The sequence below is a fragment of the Passer domesticus genome, chromosome 2, assembly GCF_036417665.1.
Source record: "Passer domesticus isolate bPasDom1 chromosome 2, bPasDom1.hap1, whole genome shotgun sequence".
NCBI classification, from domain to species: domain Eukaryota; kingdom Metazoa; phylum Chordata; class Aves; order Passeriformes; family Passeridae; genus Passer; species Passer domesticus.
The window spans coordinates 63284204-63301211 of NC_087475.1; the positions used below are offsets into that span (position 1 = coordinate 63284204).

General features: G+C 42.2%; 2 long non-coding RNA genes across 7 annotated transcripts; one reads left to right on the forward strand and one right to left on the reverse strand.

The window, feature by feature from the left end:
- The first annotated feature begins 3499 nt into the window (after nucleotides 1-3499).
- LOC135294027 (uncharacterized) lies at nucleotides 3500-15660 on the forward strand. 5 transcript variants are annotated; one of them, XR_010356132.1, is made up of 5 exons: nucleotides 5512-6102; nucleotides 6908-6990; nucleotides 10346-10420; nucleotides 11245-11345; nucleotides 13871-15660. It is a non-coding gene; the product is annotated as an uncharacterized LOC135294027 (long non-coding RNA). The 5 variants fall into 5 exon arrangements; XR_010356133.1 differs by having other exon boundaries at nucleotides 11248-11345; XR_010356134.1 differs by lacking the exons at nucleotides 5512-6102; nucleotides 6908-6990 and adding an exon at nucleotides 3500-3972.
- On the reverse strand, nucleotides 5990-10586 carry LOC135294026 (uncharacterized). 2 transcript variants are annotated; one of them, XR_010356131.1, is made up of 4 exons: nucleotides 10084-10586; nucleotides 9339-9521; nucleotides 9104-9234; nucleotides 5990-8749 (listed from the first exon to the last, which is right to left on the reverse strand). It is a non-coding gene; the product is annotated as an uncharacterized LOC135294026 (long non-coding RNA). The 2 variants fall into 2 exon arrangements; XR_010356130.1 differs by lacking the exon at nucleotides 9339-9521.
- Nucleotides 15661-17008: the final 1348 nt, after the last annotated feature.

The following is a 17008-nucleotide window of genomic DNA, read 5'->3' on the forward strand; positions in this document are numbered from 1 at the left end:
AACAAACAAAACTCACCAAACAAACCTTTCTAAACAGTTTTAGGGGGAAAAGACTTCAGGTATAGATAGTCAAAAAAAAACCCCACAAGACAAGTATACAGCCATGTGACAGTCTGTAGTCATAAGAACCCAGATGAAGTCAAAGTAAATAAACCCATAAACTAACTTCATGACACACGTCACTTCCTCAAGCACCTGTTGCTGCCCTAAGGGAGAACAGCTAGGAAGCACACAGCAGCACCCTGGGAAAGATGCAGCAGATAACAGAGGAAAGTGCATTTTACCCCACCTGTTTGCCTTTGTCACATTAGTATTTAATCACAAAATTTTATGGGGTTTTTTTCACCTTAGGACCCTCACCACAGACACTGGAAGGTGCTCAGCTTATGAACAGCAAGTCAACATGTTGGTCTCCCTGTTGCAGAGCTCAGCCCCTGACACACAAAGCAGTGCTTAAGCCCTGCCCTGGCCACCTCTAAGATATTGGTATGGATCCATCATTATCACATTCATTTGTTCACACAAAGCCCCTTTGTGTCAAGGGAGCAGTTTCCCGTTTCAAAGGCAGCAGGAAAAGCCAAGAGGGACATTTGCGGATTTCAAGTCCTCACAGAGACCCAAAGTCAGACCTTTGAGCAGTTGGTATCAAACAGCAATTTTCATGTGCAGTCTGAAAAAAATCTCCACCTGACCAAAGTTTCGGCTCTTAGCATGCTGGCTCTGACCCACAGTTCAGCTATCTAGAAAATAAAGAGCAGGGAAAACTTGACTGAAAAACATTCACAGGTTGCGTCTATGGCAGAGGCAGGGCCAGGATACAGCTCTCCAGGGAAGCACTGGGGCTGTTGCTGCATGCTCCCTGTTTTGCCAAATGCACACCAGCCAACACTTCCCACAAAATGCAGTTTATAATCCCATCCTTATGGGCTTTTCAGAAAGTATTGCAGAGATTTTGTCTCAAGGTTTTATATGAGAAATCCTAGAAAGTATGCATAAATCATTCCCTGCTGACTTTCAGTGAATGCAAATACAGAGTTCCCTGATAGAATTAAACTCTTAATGCACAGGTAAAATGGAAATGGGGAAACACTTCTCCTAAGATTCGGAAAACATGGGAATAAGTTGGAAAAATTCTACCTGGGTCACTCACAGAGCATTAGTCTCTACCACTGTTACATACACAGGTGGTTTTTGCATCCCATATATATTTTTTTTCTGTGCCAGAGAAATATAAACATCTTCTGTCTTTCAGTGGCTGCTGCTCAGTTCTCACCATGAGATAACGTTCCCTGTTTAGAGGTGGAATGGATCCCAATGTCCATCCTGAAGGCACTTCAAAGGCCTCTCAGCACACAGACATTTGGCACCTCTGTATCCAGCATCTACCAGTGCTTGAGTTAAAAGAAACATGGCAAGTGATCACACTTCTGCAATAACCCAAAATTTTACTCTTGCCTTGGCCACTGCAGGAGAGTGGAGGCTTTGCCTGGACCTCGGTGTATTTTTAAGTTGAGCAGATATCCTGGGGTTTGTGTGCTGTAGTAGATGGCTTCTTTGTTCATCCATTCGTGTGAATAATACATGAATGAAGGACACATGAGGCTCCTTGTGCCATAATGAAAATATGTCCATTATAGCTTGCTGATTGATTCTTGAACTTCAGCCTGACAACCCAAACAAACAGGATAAACAGTGCAAAAACAAAACCAAAGCTGATCAGTTGGCACTCCTCCACTGCCAGCCTCCCCAAAAGAGTACTGACATGTATTATTGCTGCAAGTCTCTCTCCGAGCCCAAATCCAAAGTTATTATGTAGACTTGGAATGCTTTCAGTGATGCCTTATTATTCACAGAGTTAACTACTGAATAGCATCCTCAAATGCCATTGTATGAACTTTGCATCCAAATGCATCTAATTTTTCAGTCCAACAGCCCCACTCAAGCACATAGCAACTCCTCTCTTCCAGTGTTTACAACAAGAGAGACACAGGAGAGCTACTTTGAACTGTCAGCCTTGGATTTCCACAGCTGCTTTAAAGTCCTAATGTGAAAGCAGGCAACTGTATATAATGCCTGGCCATGAGCTGTCTCCATTTGGAATTTTCTCTCCAAGGATGCTACTCAGACAGCAATGAAAAAAGCAAAGCAGTTGCTGTTGGAAAAACTCATCTCCAGGCTGGTTGAAGAAAGTGCTGATGTCCCTCACCCTCCCAGAAAGAAATGAACACAAAGAAGCTGGGAATGCTCAGTTCCTTCAATAAGCCACCTGCACCAGGGGTCTTTGTCAAAAAAAAAAAAAAAAAGACCCACTTCCTTGTCATGTGATTTTTATCAGCTATTCCACACTGATTGTGTTTTTTGGCATGGTTGGTATCCAAAGCTGCATGTTGTAAATCAAGTCATGCTATATGGCCCGTAAACCAAAATGCCACTCTGATTAATGGGTCAGTGAGCCTACACAGCGTGCTGTAAAATAAACTAAACTTAGGTTTATAATCCTTTTCAATTGCAATTGTGTCTTACGTCTCTGTTGTGAAGGGATGGTCATGCAAACCTTGATCTTCATGCAAACGTTGAAGGTCAAGCAGAGGATGCTGATAAGACATCCTTGCTACAGAAGTGAGTCATTAACTATGCTCACCTTCCAGTGTTAAATTTTCTGCCTGTGAAAATAAGACCAGGGTATGACTGCACGATGTAGCACTTATTCCCTCTATTGCCCACAGACAGGTTGCTGCTTTTCAGTTCAATATTTTTGCCACAGGATCTTCCTAGTGTTCTTTGCTTAGAGGAAGCTCAGCACCTTAGGAGGACAGGAGTTGCGCTGTACATAGGAGACCTGAGCAACCAGCAAAGGCCACAAGAGCTGTAAATGTGGGAGAACCTCCCATCTCCTCCTTCTTCCTGACCCCACCAGGCCCCTGTGTCAGAACCAATGCTCCCAAGCAGCTGTCAGCAGCATCTTTCTTCTGTATGTCAAGGCAACAGCTCCTGCTTAGACCCACAACAGCTCCTGAGCCAAACCCTCCTTCCAGTAGAACATCCTGTATCATATTTTGTGCCTTAGTCATTCTGTTCTACCCCCTTAGAACTGAGAGCCATTAGGTTTTGGGTGAAATATCCTAATGGATGTAGATGATGAAGAAGGTCTCCTCTTGGCTGGTAACACAGTTGATCCCCTGAAGGCAGCTTCTGTCTCCTGCTGTCACAAGTTTCCATCTCTTGAAATCTCTCTATAGTTGCAACAGTACCAAAGTGCAGCCTTTGGAGACAGCTTTTCCATGGGGTAAATGGATAGCTGTGAGGGGATGCTTTTTTCAGTTGTTGTTTTCTGAATGTTTTAGCAAAAATGAGAAAGGGCCAGTATAGGTTCAAGTCTTCACAGGCTGAAGAGGATGTAGGAAATGCGTCTCTTATTTCCTGATTAAGAACTCAAATAAACTTTACTAATATAATCTTTTCTCACAGCCTCTCCTCTGAAGAGCAGAAGAGAAGGCCCCAATTTATGCAACCAAAGAGCAGCTATAAATACCTCAGTAGCAGGTAGAGAGTTAATTCAGGAATAGCTTCAGTTCTTTCTCATTTCCCCACTCAGACTGATGAAGGATGCTAATCCCACGTTGAGACACTCAGCTCTCCCTCCCTCACTGCTTAGGCGCCACTCAGCCTCGTGAATTCCCCTCCTGGAGACACCAGTTCTGTGCTGGGCACTGCAGCACTTGAATCTCACACCATGGAAGTCCGCCTTTCACACCTTTCTTCAGACAGCCACAGGAAGAGAGTTTTATTTTTGATGCTAAAGATGCTCTAAAGTCTTCTGGCTTGAAGCATGTTGGCAAGGTCTACCAACCTTCATGCTACAGAGACACCAGAATAGAATATAAAAATTCATGAAGTGACTGAGCAATATAAAAGACTGCTTTAAAAGGAAATAAAGAAGCTGGTCTAGAAGAATACCCTGAGCTCTTCTGGGTAAGTAGGTTATTGCTGCATTTTTTTGAAAAATGCATATTTTAAACATTATTTCCAGGAAAATAATACTGTAAATACTAAGACTTCACCAAACAAAAATGGGGCAGGTGGCCAAAGGATGTAGAAGAGGGAAGAATCAACAATAATCTTTGTATCAACAATAAACTTTGTATCAAGAATTACCTCTAATAAACACAGCAATTAAACAAGAGAGCTTCTAATATGCTTATGTGAGCTGCCTTTCTCCCTTGTGCAGCGTCACAGCAGTAGCTGCACATTTCCTGATTATTCCTTCCTTGTGCCTTCTTTCTTGATAATGCTGTCTCTGTGCCATGGTTTCAGCTTTCATTAATTTCCTTCCTTTCTCCAAGGGAAGTTACATTCCCACTGCCTCTTTTCAAAGCATGCATTAGGTTATTGTGCCCATAACTTCATTTAGCAGTAGTTCTTTCAGACTGTGATCCACAGTCCCCTTGGAATGGAAGAGCTCTTTGAACCATGTTATTTAGCTCTTGCTTGGCTGGACTTAAATAAAAAAAAAAAACCTGAAGGAGCACACAGTCTCTCAGTCCTAACCTCATATCTCATGTAGTGCTTCACTGCATTATTCATAAATAGCGACCTCCTGCAGTGTGGTCAGGAGCAGAGCTGTACAGATAATGCTGGGATGTGCCATGGTGGAGTAATGAGGCTTCAGCACCAAAGCCTTTAGAAAAACCTTTATGAGGTGAACTGAAACTTTGCTGATGGACAGCAAAACTGATGGAGGGGAGAATAGCTGGGGTGCAAGAAAACAAGAGGAAAGGTAATGAATTTAAATGAGTTCTTTAAATATATAGGAATTTAATCCTCCACGTTTAACTATTTCCTTCCAAGAAATCAGGGACGTGGGACTTCTAATTTCTTTTACTGATTAGGAATCTTTTATCACTTGAGTGAAAATTACATTGACTTTATATACAGAACCTGAGAAACCCTGTATGCCATGTAACTCTAGCAGAGCAGAGTAGAAGTCCTGCAGTAATACCAAAAGCATTAAAAATTGAGGTTTTTACTGAATAAAACATGATCATGAATAATGTAGTCTGCACTGTATTTCTTGTGTTATTAATTTGATGGTAAGTTTAATTAACTTAATACTGCCCTAAATTTTAATTTTCCTTCTGCTGCAGAATCTCAAGCTGGAAATGCCAAAGGGCTTTACAGAAGTTTTAGAGAAAACACTGAGTGTTGGTGAGAGTGAAAAGAGGACAGCTGGAGTTGCTGGGGATGTAAGGCATGGGCAACTGTGCAGGGAAGTGGAGCATAAATTTTAATTTTATTAATTGAATTTATTAATTTATTAATTTTATTAATTTAAATGTAATTTAATTTTTTGGGGGTCTTACTAAACCACCAGTAATTAAATAAAATGCAATGCTAATGTTGGGAAGGCAGGTGGATGCACACCACAGAATTTATTTCTTACAGCAGCTGCAGCAAGCTGAGGTAGACCAGGAGGATGTGGAGTGCCTCGTGAGCCTGTGCTTAAGGAGGGTTGCCAACTGAGATACATGTTTTTGGAGTCACATGATGATTAATGTTCCAAGGAAAATTTACATTTCTGAGCTCGGTTCGGTGGCCAACTCATCACAAACCCCACAGAGATGAGAGGAGACAGCAGGCAGCAAGGAGGGCCTTTTTTATGAGGAGAATCTCCAAAGCAAAGCAGGCTCTAGCAGCAGGGAGTATCATTAATAAAATGGTCTCTTCCCAGTTGCTTGGATGTGAGAGTCCTGCTGATGTAGCACCGAGCTCTTGGCAATGCTGCAATCTGACAGGTTTTATTCCCCAGGGGATTTACTCACAGGGCTGAAGTTGCCCTCCTGTAGCTCACACTGGTGTCTTTTGAGTATGTACACCCAGGCAGTAAGGGTCTGCAGTCTTCATTTGTTCTCTAAGCACTGAGATGCATTCTAGGAAGGAACATTCAGAAAATTACATTTTATCTATATGTTTGTTTGGTAGGGCTCCAGCTATGCCAGGCTAGAGCCAGCCCACCCTTACACAAAGGGCAAGAGTCTGACTTCTTTAAACCCAAGGAGGCCCAAGGTGGTCCAAGAGCTGCCATTCTGAAGAAAAGGGACTGAGGTAAATGCAGAGTTACTCTGTGTACTCTATTCTAGCCACTAAATTTTATATGGTTCAGTAAATCTGAGTACACAAGATATATTTATGTGGTCCTTCAAATCTTTCTCGGATTTTCTGTTGCAAGGAGAAACACAGCCTGCCGTATTGCAGACCTGCTTTCTAGCAAGCTTCCCCCATTTCTTCAAAGTTTTCATTGGTAAATTAAGTAGCTGTGTTGCTGGCTGGCTGGCTGGCTGCCAAGCAGCTCTTTACATTCACAGTTACAAAACAGGATCCTCCTAAAAAGGAGCTGTCACTGACAGCCAAGAAATTACTTTTGTCTGGAAAACAGTATATTTGGCTTTTTGAAGATCCAACACTTTTGCCCTGGTTTTCCAGGCCAGTGGAGCACAATTCCAGCAGTCTCATGCACATCTGCCTTGCTAGTTTTTGATTCCCAGCCTTCATACTTCCAGCATCACATCAACAATTCTTGGTCCCCATCTTCGGCCAGTTGGTGAGTCTCTCTCTTCCAGGTCCTCTCAGAACTGGAGTTTTACTGTGAGGGAGAAAAGCCACCCCAGTTTTCTCCCTGTTCCTCTCTGTCATGGTACATATACCCCTGAGACAGACATGGCCTGGTGGCTACTTCCATGAGCAAGGAAGTATTTTTTCACTATTTTCTGTTCTCAGCCAGAAAATAGTGAAAAACCCCTCATATTAATTCTTCATATCACACATTACTTATAGCTTGTACAGTAATAAGAAATATAAGCTTAAGAGCTTAAAAACATTTCATGTTGCTACTTCCACTTTGCCTTTTCAGGGACAGAAGAACCTTTCAGCTCTTGGTGGATTAATGATTTGTTTGTGATCTCACAGAGAGCTTCAGAGATCTGCCACAGCAGTGTGAGTGTTTCCCACGTGGACAAGGCAGGACCTTCCCCATGCTCAGAGATCCTTCAGGAGTGGGGCTGATAGAGGAACCTGGGGAAGATTAAAATCCAAAGACCTTAAAGAAGGGTTTGAATACTAGCCTATTTAATCTATCTTGGAATGTGAAGTGTGAGCTAGACAAGCAAGCACGACCAAGTACAGAACAAGAAGGAGACACAATTTTGGAATAAATCAGCAAAATTTAGTTTTCTCCTGTTTTAAATGTATATTTATAAACCCATATGACAGATTTTTCTAGGTTAGGTCCATTAACTAACCACTTTTATTTGCTTCACATTTAGGGAATCTCATTTTCCACCAGCAGAGATACTGACATTTTCAGGGTGTTCCTGCAAAGCTCCTGAGGTCTCTCCCAGACATCCAAGGGCACCACATTAAATCTCACCTGGACAGATAATCTGCAGGGTTTATCCCTGCTCCAGGTTTGATGTTCCCTACTCCCAGCAAGTAGCAGAGAATGTCTCCAGTAAATGGATGGAGTTCACAGTAAAACCAAAAACAAGCAGAGGGCTGCCCTGTTAAAGGTACTTAACTACCCAAATAAGCTGCCAGGCACTGGTGGTTGCTGAAATCAAAGAAAAACACTAAGTCTAATGCTGACAGTCTCTCATATCAATAGAGACAGGTTCCTCTTAAGCACAGATTGAGAACAGGGCCCTTTTGGAAAACCCAAAATGGGGCTGCTCCTTCCCTTGATCAAGCTCAAATTTTCCTGCTGGTTATCAACAGAACCGGGCACTGGCCTGCTACTACTGCTGTTACTTCTTTCAGAATTTATAATTTTCATTTAGTTCCTTTTTCATGAAGCTGGTGGGTATTCCTTCTCCTCACCACTTCCACAGGAAGGTGAATAGCTCCCTCAAGTGCCCCATTCAGTCCCTCTCCTGATGGAAAACTAGAGCTGACACTTCCTTTGGAATCCTTCTCTCTCTTCTGCAATTCAAACTGCTTCTTGTACTGCATCAGACAGAATATGAATCAAAAAGATAGCCCAGGAGAGCAATTACCATCCAAGCTGCAGCCTTTCCTTCTCTCCTGTTTACATGCAATAAAAATGGGAAAAATGCTCATCCAAAAATCCGGAATTTTGAAGAAGGAGAGTTGGCCCCAAAGTAGGCAAAAAAACCCCAAAGCAAACCACTAAGGTAATATTTTGAATAATTTTTTCACTGCAAGTAATTTTTCTGTATCTCATTTTTCAAGCTTTCATGTTGTGAAAGTGACGTTATAGACATCAGTGGTGTGCAAATCCCACACTCTTTTTTTAAGTAAAACTTTTTTACACAAAGATTCCTTTCACCCAACAACATTATCACTCCCAAATTTACTCCATTTGTTCAGCACGTGCATGTGAACATCTCTATGGATCAGACTTGGTATAATACCTAGAAAAGGCAAAAACCTGGCTCTGGACTGTGATCAGAAGCTCAGTCTTGAATTCAGTCAGGATTTCAGTTTGAACAAGACAAAAAGTGCAGTGGAGGCAAGTGTCAAAATTTCCTTCTGGCCTTAGTCAGTTTGAACACTCATATTTGCAAACATATTAAAAATTCATCTGAGTGGCGTTGTGTTTTGAGTCACTCAGCATCATGTCATCTCAGCTCGTGCCTTGGGGTCAGAGTCTCTCTCTTCACAGCTGTCATGGTTTCACCCCAACGAAGCACCACACAGCTGCTCAGTCACTCCCCTCATGTCAGGATGGGGCAGAGAGCTGAAAGAGTAAAAGTGAGAAAACTCATGGGTTGAGATCAAGGCAGTTTAATTGCTAAAGCAAGAACCGTGCATGCGAGCAAACCAAAACAAGGAATCCATTCACCACTTCCCAAGGGCAGGTGTTCAGCCATCTTTAGGAAAGCAATGCTCCATCATGTACTATGGTGACCTTGGAAGACAAGCACCATGATTCTGAGCGTCCCCCCTTCCATCTTCTTTCCCCAGCTTTATGTGCTGAGTACAACGGGTACCCCTGTGCTCAGCTGGGATCAGCTGCCCAGACCATGTCCCCTCCCAGCTCCTTGTGCAGCCCCAGCCCTGCTGCCAGACACACCCCTGGAACAAGGCAAACCTGAGCCCAGCAGCTGCTCTGTCCACAGGGCTACATGGACAGAGAGAACTGGGGGCAGAGGCAGAGCCCTCAGGAAGAGCCAGCTGCCCTAAGACATGGTCACAGGTTCCCACACTGAAGGGCAAGGTGAGCTGGGAAAGCAGGAAAAAAACTCAGTAAAACATTTGGATAATACAAGCTCAATATGATGCAGTTAAACCCAAGGGCCATGCAGCTGTAGTTTCAGCCCTCTCACCTCAATTTTTTCTGCATTATTTTATTTTTATGTCACAATGGTTCTCTCTCCCTCTAAATCCTCTGTGATTGAGGAGTGCAGAATGGGTTTTTAAGAGCAGCAGTCTCAAGTGGCTTGAAGGAATTTAATTTCTGCTGTCAAAGATGCTTGAGAGCATCTGAGGGAGAAGACAGGTTTTCCTGCCTGCTAGAAACAAGGAAGCAGAAGCATTTTTGAAGAAAGGGGGATATGTGTCAGGGGAGAAGCAAGATCTAATGTATATCTGCTCTGCTAAACCAAGTCAAGTTGAGGACCTCTCATTGCCCACCCTGATTACTTTTTAGATTGCTGCCTTTCTGTTTTGGACTGCTCTGACCAGCTTTCTCCAAGATGTATCTGTCCTGGAGGAAGGTAGTCCTAAGAAGGGTCAGTGCAAAACTATCCCTGACTCTCATAATGAGCACAGACATAAACACGGAGGCCAAGCTCCTCTTCACCAATGCCCACTCTAGAAAACAAAGATAATTTAGGATGAAATAAATGCAGTTTCATGAGGAGGTTGCCCAGAATGTCTCAGCCCTGAGCTACAGACTCCATCTGGAGAATGGAGACAAATCCACCCCCACAGCTAAGAGCATTCCACACATCCCATTAAAAAAGAAGGTAAAGGATGGTTGTCTTATCAGCACCAGCAAGGAAACAGTTCCTCACTGCAGTTAAACACAGCAAAACATTGTTAAAGGAAATTTGGCAAGATCTAACTCACCTCCCCTCTACTTTTTTCTATAGGTCTCCTGAGGTAAGATTCAGTAGTGTCCCAGTCAAGCTGTCCTTACCGGGAAAAGCTCTTCCCAGTATCTACTCACAACCTGAGAGGTTATGCTTTAAGCCTCATCCCATCTACCACAAACATGGAGAACAGATTATTCCTTAACCCCCTTTCTAACAGCCTTCATAAACTTTGTTTGCTCTCAGACACTTCTTCTCTAGCCCAAACAACTACAGTGTTCTTCTCTCTCTCCTCTCAGGTCAGGTTTGCCAGACCTTATATCAATCACGTTGGCCTCCTCTTCACTCTGTCTCACTGAGCTGCATCTTTTCAGGTAAGCTGGAAATGTTACTTCACTAAGTAAATGATAAGTAAGTGATAAGTAAGATGCTGAGTAGAGCAATACTTCTCTTTATTCATCCCTTTAAAATGTATTCCTTTTTCACAGCAATACACCTCAGCTGTCTAGCTCTCCTCTATTGTATTTGAAGGGACCCCCCGTGGCAGGGAGGAAGGAATGATGCATCTGACTCCATGTTCTCAGACGGCTAATTTATTCCTTTATAATACCATATTATATTAAAGAATATTTACTATACTTTACTAAAGAATACAGAAAGGATACTTACTGAATGCTAAAAAGATAATAATGAAAACTTGAGACTCATTCCAGAGTCCCGACACAGCTTGGCCCTGATTGGCCATTGAGTGAAAACAACTCACACCAGAATCCAGTGAAACAATCACCTGTGGGTAAACAATCTCCAAACACATTCCACATGTGAGCACAACACAGGAGAAGCAAATGAGATAAGAATTGTGTCCCTTTTCTCTGAGGCTTCTCAGCTTGCCAGGAGAAAAATCTGGGGCGAACGGATTTGTTCAGAGAATGTGAATGCCACACTCCTCCTTTTCTGCAGCTGCCATCTGGCCACTGGTTCTCTGGTGTTTGTTACCACTGTTCAGTTGAAACAGCTCATTTTGCCTCTCAAATTTCACCCTTTAAATTAATTTTGAATTTTGCTCTCATCTTCAATTGCACGTGTGGCCCCTCCCAGCTTTATGCCATATGTACATTTAATGTGAACATCTCTCTTCACAAATGCAGCTAAAGTTAGACCAAGGACAGACCAGAGTATGACTTTGCTTCCTTTTCAGCAGGGATACATAGGATACACACCACAACCACTTGAAGCAGTTACCCACCAGCAAGGGAGGCCAGGGGGGATTATGGCTGAGACAGCACTTCAGAACCAAAGGTGAGTGACCTGGCTTTAGCTTCACCTTTAAGAAAGGACAAGGAAATGGTTGATAAACAAACAGAGGGTGGCTGGGAGACGCCTTGACTTGTGAAGATGAATATTAGAAATTGAAGAAAAGCCATCTGCAATGAAATGTGAAGAGAGCAGGAACAACTAAAAGAAAGTGGCTGGGAAGAAGGCAGCATGTTCCTATTATTGTCCCCCATCACTCCATGGCATATTTATATTTTGTTCCCCCTTTATGCTAGTTGAATTGGAAATAAATGAGTAGGAACTGTGTATTCCTATCTGTGTGCTATGGTTAAGTAATACAGAGCCCTGATTCCAAATAGGACACCCAAGCAATTTCATCACAAAAATATGAAAGAAATGAATACGTGGTGGTGAGGTCAAGCATACAAGAAAGATGAGAGAAAACACTCCTGACACCACAGCACCTGGCACAAAACTCAAGCACACACTGAGATGGACAGGTCATGTTCAAGTGTGGGTCAATTGCTATAAAAATAAGCAATTCACATCTCAATGGCCCAGTCTGTGCCAAGTCTTAGGTCAGGGGAGTTAAGTAATCATTTTCCCTTGAAACACAGCCTGTGACTTCAAAATTAATAGACAGCACTAGTGTCTAGCAGCTTAACCACTTATGGAAAGCTAGGTGGGAACCAGACATCTTTCTTTTGACCTGAAGATCACACCAGCAACTGCTGTGAAACCTAATAATTTAAAAAAAAAAAAAAAAAAAAAAAAGGGGGTTTTCACAGCTAACCTGTTCAAAGTGAGCTTTGAATAAACAGTCTTTCTGATAGGTAAAACAACACACTTCAAGCAGGATGTTTTCACAGCTACACAAGCATCCACACAGCCCCAGTGGGAGGGGAGAAAGAGCGGGGTGAAAAAAAGCAAAAGATTCCATGAGTCAACACAGAGACAGTTAAATAAGTGCTGCAAAAGCAGTCACTCACCACCTCCCACAAGAAGACTGATGCCCAGTCATGGAACAGCAGTCAGCTTGGAAGACAAAACCTTGACAGAAAGATGTGGGGAGAAAACAAACAATCGACAAAGCAACACAGAGGACACATAGGGGGGCAAGCTGCCAGAAAGCAGCAGGGAAGGACAAGTAAAGGAGAGTAGTGTGCTTTAAACACACAGAACATGCAGTGGAGCTTCTATAAATCCAAGGAACTAACACCTGAAAACAATAATAAGGGAGGGGGTTGGGGGTAGAGGTTTTTCCTATTTTCCTTTTTTTAGAGTAAGATAGTATCAAGCTGTCATAGTGTCTGACAGAGAGCTGTGCTGTAGTGGCATTAGTTTCCTTACAAAAACACCAAGAAAGGGAGCTGCTTTAAATCCATTTTCTTTGAAATGGATTTGCTTCAAGTGATTTTGTTTCAAGGACCCAGTCTGATTAGAGGTCATGGCTGCAATTCTCTCGGAGGAAAGGAAATGTCAGGTGTCAGAGGTAATCATGTGTGATCTGCAGACACTGCTCATGGGGCTGCTCCAAACTGCAATAGACCTGTCATGACAATGATAGGTTGAGGTCATGCCAGAGAGACCAGGAGGGCAAAGGGTACATCAGTCTTGTGACAGTAATGAGGGCACCGTTCAGTACCACACTGTTGCTTGTTTCACTAGATTTAGTTCCTTTTTTTTTTTCCCCTTATTTTTCTTGCTTCTATTGCAAGGGCACCACTGCAGCTCACTTACCGTTGGGATCATGGTAAATTAGAGAGAATATGAGGAAAACATTGAAAGCACACATGCTATTTTCCTGAACAAGTTACATGATGAGTTAAGAGAAAAGGGATAAGCAGCTAGAAAATACTGAAAATTGCTGCCAGGAAACAGCTTTAGGCTTTCCATCATCAGCCAGCTTTGCAAGAACCATCAGTGCTGCCCACCTGCCCAGCCATAGTGGGTAGACCCAGCCCAGCCAAGCAATCAGGTCACATCCCACACTTGGTGTGACTCCTTGCAGTGAAAAGATTTGATGTTGCTTAGTTCAGGAAAGGTCAAAAATGTAGAAAGAGGAGAACTCTCTTACTGCTAACTCATGGGACCCCCAAATCTGGGGCTTTGTCTTTCACATATGATGTTATTTTCCAGTGACCTCCATTCTCCCTACAGCCTGAACTTCCCAAGTGCTGAGCACACCCAAAGGTACCAACACCCCTGCCAACCTACACGTGCTGCAAGCAGCACTTAATCGGGTGACAAAGTTAGTAGGAGCAGAGAGATACAGCATGCAAACAATAAACTGTTCTCAAATTCATGTGTATTAATTTCAACACATTTATAGATACACATAGACATTTATAGATGCATAGACACATATGCAGACATATGCACACAGACACAGAGTTATGAAACTATTGGCATGTTCTCAATCTCAGAATCTGGGTGAAGTATAGAAAACCAGTACAAATACAAACAGTAGTTTAATGTTATTTGTAGTGAAGTCTTTTATTCAGGCTGTACCCACTCTGATCCCTTCTCATTTCCCTCAAATGTTGCAGAAACTGGCCACCATTGCAAAGAAAAGGACAGGCTGGTGAAGATTTCAATCAGCAGCAGCAGAAACTACAGCAGGAGAGAAACTGCAGGCAAACAGGAACACAGATAAGACCCCACAGCGATTTTGGACTTGGGTGCAGATGGAGACCAAACAAGATCATTCAAGTCCAGAGCACGATACAAGTCCAGAAGAAAGTGAGAGTAAGGGGGAAAAAATGGCCTGAACAAGAAAAAAAAAAAGCCCAAAACAAACAAACAAAAAAATCCACCACTGTGAATTTCCCTTAAGGAAACTGAATTATCAGAAATGTTGGAAAGTCCAGCACACAGTGCCTTAGGCTCTCTTCCTGCACTCTGAATTTCTATTTTTCCTAGAGCCAAGGAGCCAATTACTGCCTGTGAAACCAAAGACACCATCCTGAAATAACCTGCCCTGCAGATACATAAGACCACAACTCTTTATCAGGGAAAAACTATCCCCATTGCTGCGTACCTATTGTTTGCACAATTGCTCTGTTTCTTAGACAGCTGTAAAGTTTATTCTATTTTAACACATGAAATTGGGAGTCAGAAACAAACCAAAAAACCCTTTGCCAGAAATTAATTCGCAGTAAGTTCTGTCCTTTAGATTTTATTCTTGTGAGTAATATTTTCTACTGGCCTCATATCAGCCACCATAATTGAGCAACTTTACTCCTCTGTGCTCTGTTCCTTAGAGTAAAAACCATGATTGCCTCAGGATTTCCTGCTCATGAAAGTAAGTTGCTCAGTTGTAAATGGAAGAGGGGAAAAATGTCACAAACCAAGCAATAGAACTGTGTGCATGGGCCTTTCACTAGGCACTTGCACTTTAATACATACTTGAAGAAAATCTTTCACTACATTTTAACAATTGGTTCATTATGACATACCATATCTTACAAAACTAATGATGCCAATTGTCTTTTAAAAATGTAATTTGGTTTGCAGGGTGTTTCTGCTATTCACCTGAAATGAAAATAAATGTGCCTGATGTGCTAAAGTCACCAGCAGAATAGAAACTCCAGGGTGCAGCCACTGCAAGTTTTGAGTGATTTTTGCCTCATTTGTGTCTACCTCTAACAACACTCCAAACCCCAAATCACTGCTGACTAGGAGAGTGTATTTGTGAGGCATCATTGTTACTTATCTAGATCAACACTTTTCTGAAGCATCCCCTACTGTCAGCATTTCATCTGACCCTTGAAGACAAGCCCTGTGATGCAGTAACTGAATTGCAGTGATATTTACAGTTCATATTAAGTTTTGCAGTCAGTATTCACCAAGGCTGCTAATGTCTATCCAGAGAGGCTGGAACAGCCGGGCTTCAAATTAAATCCAGTGATGAACTCTTCCTTTCCCAAGTGTTCGGTACTTCAATTGCCAGGCAGCTTGCTGGGAAGAAGGGAACAGCTCATGTCTCCTTCTCCTCCCCCTCGGCCCCAGCCTCTGTTCACCAGGAAGGTCAAGCTGCACCTTTTTCTCCTCCCTATCTGCCTTCACAAGATGAAAACCATGACACATCTTTCTCCAAACACCAGCCAGTACAGACATTTTGTTATGCTGCAGCTTCCCTCAGCTGGGTACAGCAGTTGAAGACACCACCTGCAGTGACAGCCTCTGTTAGGCAAAGAGGTTCATCAGGCACACTGAAATCAGGATTTAGAAACAAGCCTTGGTGGACTGAGGCACAGGTTCCTCACCACAAAATAGCAGTAATTCACCACCTTCTGCCTGCAGCCCCACACAGCTCAAAGGTGAGCTGCTCCTTCATGCACACCCTACACTGACTTTCTCCTTTGCTTGTATCAGCGTGACATTTGAATTTAGGTATTTATTTTTCAATAGTGTAGTCCTAATTTGCAATTAAGCCTCCATTAAATCCAGGGCTGCTCTTTCCTCTGCATATGATATGAAGCCAGCTAGCTACTTGAAGTTTAGCAGTTTCAGTCCCATGAAATCAGATTTTTCCTCCTTGCTGCAGGGAGGCTTTTTCAAGGTGTTAATATACAGGCCTTCCACCACATTACATGCATTAGACCCATTAGTAGTTTGAAATGCAGCTTTATTCCCAACTCCTCCAGAGCTTCATTTTTTATACTTTTCTTCCCAGCTGTTCAGCATTGGGATCTAGCATAACAATAGTTTTAACCAAATTTGACTACATCCCCAACAGTATCTATACTACCACTACTCAGAATCCTACTGCCTGTTTTTCCATGAAGGTCAACTATTTCACCAAAGTATACAGTAGAAAGTGGAATAATACATTAAATAGAAATCAGTAGAGTAGACAGCACATTAAAAAAATCTACTTGATATTTTAGGAGGTAATTTAATACTTAATATTTCAGAAATTTGACCCTTAACTTTCACCAGAGCCATCTTCATTGTGGCACATTGGCCACAAACACGCCCTGAGCCCAACACTTGGAGTTGCTGTGGAACATGAGACCAGCTAATTTCTGAATTTCAAGATTGGTAGTGATTACATTACTTTTACAAAGACATTTGCTTTCATGGTATTTCAAAAACAGTTACAAAAGTCTGCACTGGTAACAACTGTATCAAAAGACGACAAATCCTCTAATATAAACTACTGCCTTTAAAATTCCTGCTCCTCTGAAGCTCTCATCGGTAAGAAGCTCTTTACACATTTTCATGTTTTAATTATGTTGTTAGGAATTTTTCTTCTGGCTGTACAGAGTAATTTTAGCAAGTCTCCATTCCTACACACTTTTTGATTCTTAACACTGCAATACAGTAGGCATAAGGAGGTTGTCTATAAGGCTTTAAACAGACTCTGATACATCAGCTTTGGGCCTTTAACTTATCAACCACATATCAAATTATCAACTACACATGAAATGAACTAACATTCCTTGGCTGTAACATGCTTTGATTTAGGCAAAACAGTCTGAAGAATGTTGAAAACATACACGTAATTAAAAGGTCCCATAGCACTCTTATCCCTTAATTAAAGCAATCTCCATACACTTACTTCAAGATACTTACTACAGTCAATCCCTAATTCTGTTTATTCACCATGTGAAATAAAAAAGAATGTTTCCAGACCCATCATTGGGAAGGGCCATGCCTGACACCTATACAAACCATATATG